The sequence below is a fragment of the Puma concolor genome, chromosome A1 (genome assembly GCF_028749965.1).
Source record: "Puma concolor isolate L17-30 chromosome A1, mPumCon1.1.hap2, whole genome shotgun sequence".
In the NCBI taxonomy this organism is placed as follows: Eukaryota; Metazoa; Chordata; class Mammalia; order Carnivora; family Felidae; genus Puma; species Puma concolor.
Window position 1 is genome coordinate 223,495,211 of NC_141667.1, and position 10,454 is coordinate 223,505,664.

A 10,454-nucleotide genomic window follows, 5' to 3' on the forward strand; every position below is an offset into this window, starting at 1 on the left:
ATGTCAGCTGGCTGTTCCTTGCAGAGAGGCATCTTTTATCATTCTTTCTTTGCCCTTTTTTCAGCTTATAATTTTTTTTTTTCTTTGAGCTTAAGCATAAGGAATTTTCCTCTGACTGCTTTAAAGATTTCTTTTGACAGTTAGATGGCTGCATCTTTTCAGTAACTCTTCAATAAATGAATACGTTTGATACAAATCAAATGCTGCAGGTTTTTTTTATAAGTGGAATTTTCCCCATTGAAAGATTTCAGAGCTGTTTGAGAAAGCTCTAGCTTCTCCCATCCCCCCGCCCCCCCCAAGTATGTCTGTCACTCTAATACGTTAAATCAAATTGATTTTAATTCGGCTGTATTTTCATTGTGTGTTTTTTCTAGGCTACACTTAAAAGTACTTCAGACTGTCTGACAGCAGGAACTGAGAGAAGCAGTCCAAAGATGTCCTTCACCCCTCCTTTTCGTTTTCTTGATTAAAAAAAAAGACAAAACAAAACAAAAAAAAACAAACAAAAAACGAATTTCTTTTTTCCTTTCGTCAGACTTGGCAGCGAAGACACTTTTCCTGTACAGGATGTTTGCCCGATGTTTGCAGGTTATGTGCCGCTGTAGATAAGGACTGTGCCATTGGAAATTTCATTACAATGAAGTGCCAAACTCACTACACCATATAATTGCAGAAAAGACATTCAGATCCTGGTGTGCTTTCAAGTTTTGTACATAAGCAGTAGCGACAGAACTGTATTTGTGTGTGTTTTTGTTGTTGTTGTTGTTGTTGTTTTTTAAAAAATATCCATTTGGTCCAAGGAAAGTTTATACTCTTTTTGTAATACTGTGATGGTCTCATGTCTTTGATAAGTTAAACTTTTGTTTGTACCACCTGTGTTCTGCTGAACAGACGAACCACAGAGAACCAAGCTCTCCATCCTGCGCCTCCAAGGGACAGCTTTGGGCCTGTTCACATGGCCACTTCACATGAGAACCAATAGCCTGTTATCAATCTGCTGAATTAATGGACTTGTCAGACACCTTCGGGGGAAAAAATAGATTAAATGCCAGCCTTGTACAGGTCTTTTCTATTTTTTTGTTTGTTTATTTTGTTATTTGCAAATTTGTACAAACATCTAAATGGTTCTAATTTCCAGATAAATGATTTTTGATGTTATCGTTGGGACATTTTTGGAATAGATATTGAACTGTAATGTTTTCTTAAAACTAGAGTCTACTTTGTTACATAGTCTGCTTGTAAATTTGTGGAATCCCAGATATTTGAGGCAGCATCCATAATTTTCATTTTGTATTTCTAACTGGATTAGTACTAATTTTATACGTGTTTAACTGGTTTGTACACTTGGGGATGCTACTTGGTGTTGTTTCTGACTAATCTTAAAATCATTGTAATTAGTCCTTGCATACTCCACGTTTCTGGCTCTGTTCTGGCAGGAGAGTGATGGTTAGTTATGGACATTTTGCGTTTCGTGCTTAGGAGAACTTAGTAAGCTTTTATGTATGTGTTTTAAGGAAATTCCATCTGCTCCTATTATCCCGTGAACTAAGTGCACGGTGTTTCAGGGACTCCTGAGGGGCCTCGTGATGTTTGTAGATCAGAAAGGGAGACCCGAGTCTAAAACCATGCTCCTCTCTCAAACTGGGAGTTTGGATCAACTTAACCTTTTGGAGTTGAGCTTCAGCAAATGTTTTCCCTCCTATTTCTGTGCTCTTATTTTGGTCTAGGTGGAGGTTGGTTTGATAGCTCTGCCTTGAAGGATTATGTTAAGACTCACACTTCATTCCTCTCTCCCTTCTGTCCTGCAGATTACTTAGCACACTGTGGAAATTTAGGTGGAAGGAGGAAAATTTAAAATAGGACTTCAGTGATTTGCAGAATGCTTTGTGTCCCTGAGTGCAGATGGCTACCAAATGGACTAGAGCTTGTTTAAAAATTGGGGCAATTAATTTGAAAGCCAACAAACCAGCTGTAGGTTGTATATTTGAATTTATTGTAAAACCTCTTATGGTAAGTTAGAATTGGAGAATTTCCTTAGCCTTTAGCAACCTAAACTACAATGCTGCATCATTATGTTTTAATATTTTGCAATTACTTGTAACTGACAGACTAGGTTAATTGGCTTTGCATCCGTCAGTATTTTCAAGTCTTGTGGAATGCCCTAAGTCAGCACAATAAAAGGAGCAGGTGCACAAAAATGTTCCTCTTGCCTTCTTGAGAAGGCTCTGATTTCTTTCTGTGTACTTAGCCCAGATCACACTTGCTTTGTCTTGCATGTGAATTGCCGATCTGTTGGCTTGGTCTTTCCTACATGTTTAACGAGAACACAAGTGTTCCTGAAAGATTTCCTATAGGAGGCCAGCTCTGTTGTAAGCTTCCCACTGTGACTTCTACTGTCTTGAAAGTTCATTAAACAGCCACCTGTCCAACCATCCTTACTGCTAGCCACTCCAAAATATGTCTGGTTTTGGAAACCCTAGTTCCTCTAAGCAGTGCCTTCTGCATATGTAATAGAACTTGTTGGTGCCAGAGTACTTGGGTTCTCTACTGTGTCCAGCTTCTTTCCTCCTCCTATGCCATCACGTGGTGAGCCTCAGAGCCGCTGTTTGTTCATTAAAGAGGCAACTCCAGCAGAAATCACTCTTAAAATCTTATTACATCCTAGAGTAACTTTTAAAAAGATGTTTCTTCCTCCTGAGTCTGTGTAAATACCTCTTTTTTTTTTTTTTTTTCCTGCAGATTTTTGTGTTGAAATTCTCATGAATCTTGAGTATCTCTCTGGGGTACAGTGAAGTCCAGTGAAAGGCACCTTGTCTATTTTGAAAACAAACATTATGTGACCTCTGGTAATACTTTTTCTGTACGAATACTGACTTTCTTGAGTAATTAGTATATCAGTTATTGTACATGATTGCTTTGTGAAATGTGCAAATGATATCACCTATGCAGCCTTGTTTGATTTATTTCCTCTGGTTTGTACTGTTATTAAAAGCATATTGTATTATAGAGCTATTCTGATATTTTAAATATAAAGTATTGTTTCCGTAATATAGATGTATGGAATATATTTAGGTAATTAGATGTATTACTTGCAAAGTTCCGCTTCGACAAACTGACAAAGTCTAAATTAATTAGCAAATGTTGTATCCCAGTGGGCAGTAAATCAATGGAGCATACTGAGAAGAGGAGAAGGACACTTGAAATGGGAAAAAAAAAAAAGTTTTCCAAAGGTATACAATTTGGACATGTTCAACTGCTGGGTATATGTTACCAACACCTCCCTCCCTCCCCCCAGACTTACTTGAAACTCTCACACTCAGCTCTTACGAGTTCTTAATTTATAACTGACTTTTAAATGAGAAGTTTCTCTTGTGGTTTTGGTCTGGGAGTTAATTGTTCATTAAAAAAAGGCAGTGTGGTTTATGCAAACAAAACAGCCTTGCATTACTCTTGGCCTCCTCCTTGAGGGTGGTGTGCACGGCCTGGCAGTGTGGCCAGGTGTGGCCACCGGAGTCCTGTCGGGATGCGGTCACATCCCCCCCGCATTTCACTACTCGAGTTCAGTAACAGCACAGATTCCACGTTCCTGTTCCGATACTCTCTGAGAAGTGCCTGATGATGCTGATGTACTTACAGACACAAGAACAATCTTTGCTATTATTGTATAAAGCCATAAATGTACATAAATTCTGTTTCAATGGTTTGGCGTCTTTCTTTCCTAATTGTGCAGAATAAGCTCTTTATTAGTGTTTTGTTGTTTTTTAATGTTCACCTTAAGTTAAGCCTTGTCAGCCACAGTGCCATGGTTTCTTCAAATCTGGTATTTCCTTTGGGGGGCGGGGGTGGGTTGGGGAGGAAACAGTCCATCTGAGAATGAAGTCCCGAGAGTTGAAGAACAAGTAAAATCCCTGAATAAGGAACAACTCGGGAGTACCGCATCTTCGGAATGTCTGCGACGACATCCTGTGCAATAATTCCTAGGCATGTTAAATCTCATGCCAGACGGACCATGCTAAAGGGAAAAACACTTGAAGGGCAAGTTAGGAGGGCACCGAGCACTAGCGGGTGTGCGGGGAGCAGTGGCTTTCCAGGGCCGTGCGCGTCCCTACCTCACACACCTTGCCGAAGGGGGAGGGAGGATTGTGTCCTCCTTTAAGTGGCCACAGATTAGAGGTTTATATGTTTTACTTTTCTTTTTTTCAGAACGTGCCTGAGGAATGAGCTAGGATTAGATTAACATGGTTAAACTGCACTAAAAACAATTTTTTTTAGCATGTATTTATTTTTTGAGAGACAGCATGAGCAGAAGAAAGGCAGAGAGAGAGGGAGTCACAGATTCCGAAGCAGGCATCCAGGCTCTGAGCTGTCAGCAGAGTCTGACACAGGGCTGGAACTCACAAAGCACGAGATCATGACCTGAGCCGAAGTTGGATGCTCAGCCAACTGAGCCACCCAGGCGCCCCTAAAACGCATTTTCAAACCAGGAAAAGCCCGGTCTCCTTGCTTCTGACTCAGTTACAAGGCAAGTGAATGAATGGGTTAGAGTAGCAACAAGGAAATAGGTTATTCTAATGTTTATCTGTTTAGACACCAGAAGGTCAGTCTAGCTTTTCAGGGTTTGTTTGTTTCCCCTTCCTTCCAGCAAATAGAACCCTTTCTTTAAAACACATGATAGCCCAGAGCATAGAGCAGATAAAGAAAGGCATCTTCTCCCAGACCCTGGGGCTCATGCACCTAGCCCACGTGCAGAAAAATGCTCTGATTGTACCACCGGGACTCAAGCCGGCAGGCTCCTTTCATAGCCCTCCACACACATACACAGAATCGTGTATCTGATGTCACGTATCGGGACCAGTTCCCAAGGTTTAACATCACTTGATAAGAGGAAGCAACTCAGCAGGAAGATTTCGCAGACGGAATCCTGGGCTGGAGCTCAATTTTAACGTAAAAGGAGAAACTTCTTTGGTGGCATATAGGTCCTTGCTGTGACCAGGCTGCCGACACTAGGATCGGGATGTGTACCTAGGATTGTTTCTTGGCCACCGAGCCTGCCCCCAGCTGAGGGACTCTGCCCTAGCTCCCGTTTCTTCATGTTTGAGCAGACCCCTAACAGGTGCTGGTTAAACGTACACTGGTTGGTGTGGTTAGGTGGGTGGAGTACTGCTCTCAGACATGTATCTGCACTAAGTGGCAGTCTCTGAGTTAGACGCCATCGCATACACGTTGAACTTTTTATCATCTGTTAGTGCTCATTACAGGCCCATGAACCTGCAGCTGGGTTGGGCCGTGACCTCTAAAAGGGGGTGTAGTCCTAGGTGTCCTTAGGCCAATTTTGCTATTTCATTATTGGTGTAAAAATGACACTGGTGATAACTTCTGTACACAGACTCGAGGATGTTTTCCGGTTACTTAAACTGGAAAACGAGTGACATTTCTGTGGAATGGAAAGGGAGGGAGGTATGTAAGCTGGTGGGAGTGTGAGAAGGCCAAGGAGTCCCCTTGGTAGCGGGTGATGGATCAGGAAACCAGATGTGAAATGGGGACAGCTGAGGTGTGAACCGAAGGTGTCTGGATGCTTTGACTACAGGGACCTACAGAGTGGCACGGACATCCAGAAGTTCAAGAGAACTTTTAGTTACTGCAGGTGGCTGGGGGCCTACAGAGTGGCACGGACATCCAGAAGTTCAAGAGAACTTTTAGTTACTGCAGGTGGCTGGGGGAGGAGGCTTTCTTATGCGGACGCCTGGCTTTAGCAGTATGGCTGTGAGAGGGGGAAGCGCCACGCTGAGAGCATGTGGCTGTTACAGGAAGAAGGAAGGAAAGGAGATCGGGGCCAACTTTTCTCAGCTTGACTGGTGGCAGGAAAGTATCTGCTCCCCCTACCCCTGCCTCCCAGTCTCCCATGGACTCAAAAGGCTAAATGCAATTTCTTGGCATCAGTACCTTTACCACGGTGGTGTCTTCGAAAAGTGCAAGAAGTTTGCACTGGAAACCACTGGTGGAAAGCAGGGATTTACCTCCTCCAGGAAGAGAGAGGGCAGCTTTGTGAGGGCTAAGTCACTCATTCTTTCCGTCTCATTCCCTCCGTGAACAACTTTTCAGAATTGCCATGAAACTTAAAAGTGGCAGATGGTAGCCTGGGAGCCGTGTTGGGTTTTTGTACCGCTAGAGTTTCTGCAAACATTCTTGGGACTGTAACCGTAGGGAAACGGCTGGATGACCTTAGTTGAGATCGCTGCTTAGAATCGAGCTCACAGTGGCCCATTTTAAACCCAAGTTTTCTTTCCCTCTGATGTATTGGGATAGACAGGAGGTCCGTTCTGCCTTTCAGTGCCTGGTTGCAGAACATGAGCAGAAGTGCCCCTTGCTTGGTCTGTGCTGGTTTCAGGACACTTACGCCTGCAGAATGCGATCTGCTCTGATGTGTGGGCAGCGATTGGCCTGTAGATAAGGAAAGTTGAGGATACCTTCTACCACCTGCCTTCCAGGTTTGATGCGAGGATTAGAGGATGAGGTAATGTCTGCAGATGGCTTCCTGTGTCCGGGAGAAAGACCTTGTACATGTGAGTTGGTGTCAGTGTAGGTAATAGTAGGCTTTGGGGATTTGTTTCCTTAATGGGGCTTCTGGACAGTCAGCATTTCCTGCAGGATGAGTGGGAGAGCCACTGGGTTCATTTCCATCCTCTCTCTGCATTTTTATTTGCACTCTTCTATCTCTTCAGCAGGGGAGTGTGGACAGTTGGCCAGACCCGTACTTTTTCTTTTCTTGGTAACTCCAGAAGTGCTTAGTAAGTTGTAAACCGATAATGTGGCCAGTACAAACTACCTGTGATCATGGTTGCCCATGAAGTTCTCCATGGACCCATACTGAGAAAATTTAAAGACATTTTAGGCTTCTTGACCTTGACCTCACCCTGGTCGTGTGCTCCCAGTAGACCGTGGAGGCCCCCAACGCTATGTGCCCCTTTTAGGCCATGCCTTTGTGTGCTAGGGAGAAGGGCAGAGAGGAGAAGCCTGATGTTGAGGAGGCCACAGTGATGTGCAGGAGCCTGATCTTCTGGTTCATGAGAATTGATGGTTAAATTTGCCAGAAGTTTGAGAGCCGATTTTAAATACCACCATTGTTCACAATCAGATTAGATAAACTTACTGTTGATTCATATTGAGAAAAAGGAGTAAATGCTCAGAACTCATCACTAATGACTTTTGTCCTAATGTACGACAGTGTACTCTCGTCTGCCCTTGAGGTATTTATGTTACCTGTCTCTGTCTGGTGGGATTATTGTTTAATGGCCTGCTACTGCTCTGCTGAAGCTGAACACAGTTTCAGTTTAATGAATATAATTTGAATGAAGGTGAGAAAAGGTTTCAAGGTAAGTCATATCAGTTAAATTTGCTGAGAAAATAAACTTACTGAGAAAGGAGTCGACTGGGATGGAAGTCCATTCATCAAATCCCGGCCGAGTCGCCATGATATGTTGGCTCCAAGTAAAAGAGTTTGGCAACAGCCTATGAAAGCATTTTGCGAGAATCAATTGGCCTGATAGAACTTACAGTAGAGAGGATGGTATATTTTATTATGTGTGAATTGAATGCTACACATCCTTCATGGTGGTAAATTCATCATAAACTTACGTCTATCCAGGCATATATTAACTTCTCCAAAGAGCGGGTTAAATATTGACCAGCACACCACTGACAGTGTCATAAAGGCACCAGAGGACCGGAGGTTTGGGTGACCTAGAACAAACGGGTAGAATGGGAATAGGGGAGACGGAGAACAGGAAGTTGTGGTGAGGCCCAGGGTGTGGTCAGCGCAGTGGGTGACTGGATGGCAGTGAGGTACCGGGCCCAGCAGTGGAAGAGGTCAGGGGAGATAAGGCCTGGTAGTCGCGTGGGGCGTGCGCATTAGACTGAGCCAACGAGAGGGGCAGCAGCAGGACCTGGGTGCAGTGGCAGTCTCAAATTCAAGGGCCAAAGCATGTAACTTTGGGGAGAAAACGGGAGGCAGGTAACAGCTGGATCAGTGGCTGGGAAGGTACACGATAGAGTGGCTAGATGCCCCAAGCATCAAAAGAGGGTTTTTAAACTTGGAAGAAAAAGACTCTGGAGCTGGAAGTGGAAGGCAGAAGGATTCCAGTTCTGGTTTGAGACCCCTCAAGGGTTGTTACCCAGGGGTCTACTTACTGGAATGAGTGGGGGAAATTCAATGGCCCGAGTGAAGACCCCATCACCACGCCTGGCACACAGAGCTCGCGAAATTGGGGTGACCAAACATTCTGGTTTGCCCAAGACAGGTTTGGGCAACTTGTGCCCAGAGTAATTGTTAGTGCTGCTCTTACCACTCCGAAGGGTTCAGGTTTGGGCAGTTGATTGTATGTTCACTCCACCAGTGAATAACCGCTGCTTGGTTTTTACTTCCTGGAGCTCTCACTTCACAATGGTTGTACCAAGAGACCCCTGTGGGTGAGAGCCCTCAGGGGCCCTGCCCCCGGGAGAAGCTTCCTTGGGCCAGAAGGTCATAGTTTAATCTCAAGCATGTAAGGTCCTTCCCAGCCTTTCTTTCCTTCTCCTGCCTTTCTCCACCAGCCTTTTCACCTGCTGGAAGGTTTGTTAATCGGGAATGTCCTTTTCCTTTCCTTATTAACCAAGGTACAGCTCAAAGCCTTCCCTTCCCTACCCTTCAAGCCCTCCCCACCCTCTCCTATCAGAGGAGTGACTTGAACAGGTGGGCTAGCTGAGTTTCAGGGCTCCTTTCCCCAATACACACATGTGGCTGTGTTGAGCTCTAGCTGAATAATAATAATCCTCAGTAGCCCTCCTGAGGCAGGCCTGTAGCCATCCTACCGACAAGTTCAGCGCCAGGCCTGACTGACTTGGGCCATCACCAAGCTCCCTGTGAGCCTAAAGCAACTGGCCTGCGCACTTGACCACTAGACACAGCCAAAGGCGTTCTTTCATGAGCCAATCTGCGTCTGCCAACATTCCAACAAATTAAAAGCAGACCCAGAAGTCCAAGGTATTTTGACAAGTCTGGAGGTGCTATTTGCTTTCTTCAACCAAGGGAAGCTCAAAGGCGAGAGACGGGCTATGACCAATGACGAAATGCCTGTAAGAGATGATTGGTTTTCCTCACGGCACCCACCTCCAAAATTGCCATTGAGAACGTAATGCCAGTTCATCGGCCCACCCCCAGGAAGAGTTGCATGCTGTGGAAACAGGTTGTGCTAATCCTAAAAGATTCTCTCAGTTTAAAAAAACGGGGGGGGGGGGGGAGGAGGGGGAGAGGCCAACTGCTCACCCCTTAGTTGCTAATTTGTTTTCACAGAACCTCACCTGGAAAAGAAAGAAACACTGTCATTTGTAATTTTTGCCTTAAGTGTTGTGTCATTGGGCTGCCTCTACTTCTCCCCTACCAAATGGAATTGGATAAAACGTGGGGATTTTGCGTTCTGAGTTTTAAGAATATCATTTTGAAATTAATTGGACCTCTTCAGATATTTTTCAAACAAAATATTTTGAAAGGAAGGTACTTTTCTCCCTTACAAGACAAAAAGTTTCTCCTACTTCAGTTCACCACACCGAAACAATGACTTGGTAAAAGGGAGACATTTCCTGAAGTCAGGCAATTTTGTTTAGAAATCCTGGTGAAGTTGGGCTAAAACATACCCTGAATAGAAAATGTCATTTTCCCCTGTAAATGTATCTTAGGAGATCTCAAAATGCTTCAAGCCCTATGTGCTATACTTTTAATTAGTGTTCTCTTTAAGGTTCCATTTCCCTTCTGACTTCTTTTTTTTCTGTCTTAAATAATTGATATTCCATTAAAAGCATGAATAATTTTCAAAACCCTGAATAGGACAGGCTGGAAGCATTTAACAGCTGTATGGAATCTCATGTAACCATCATGTGCCTTTTTTTTTTTGGAAACAACAATTGTCCTTGTCTCTTGTGAGAAAATCACATGATTAAAAAAATAGATGACGAGCAATAATTCTGCTGTCACTTGGTCACTGGCAAGAGTAGGGCTAGGGAGGAAGACATAAGAAAAATGCATTCTTGGATCTTGCGGCCACACCAATCTGCAAACCTTCCTGGAGTAAATAATTTCCTTTGTCATTTCTGGGTAACTAAAAAAAGGCTTCGGAATGTTTCCAGGACTGGGCATTCTGTTGTGTAACACTTTTGGAGTCTGAGTTACCTTCCTTTGCTGAAAGAGTTGGCTCAACACCCAGCCATCTTCCCCCTCCTGGATCTGAGTGTCGGAGAAACTGATCTGAATTGAGTGAATGAAAATTCGGTCTTTATTATGGGCAATAACCCTCCCTCCAGAGTTAGAATTTCTTAATATAGTTGACAGCAGAAAGAAGTTTGGATTAGCTATGGGTCCCAAAGATGCTGGTTGACCTAAACGTCTTGAAATGAAGCATGCCTTTGTCTTAATTGTCCCTGCT

At 43.9% G+C, this 10,454-nt stretch overlaps 1 protein-coding gene across 1 annotated transcript in view; it reads left to right on the forward strand.

The window, feature by feature from the left end:
- The window catches only part of FOXO1 (forkhead box O1), a 98,431-nt gene extending 94,739 nt beyond the window's left edge, over window positions 1-3,692 (forward strand). Inside the window, exon 3 of the mRNA XM_025924051.2 lies at window positions 375-3,692. The gene's annotated coding sequence lies outside the window, so the exon portion shown is untranslated. The remainder of the gene's footprint in view (window positions 1-374) is intronic.
- The last annotated feature ends 6,762 nt before the right edge of the window (window positions 3,693-10,454 follow it).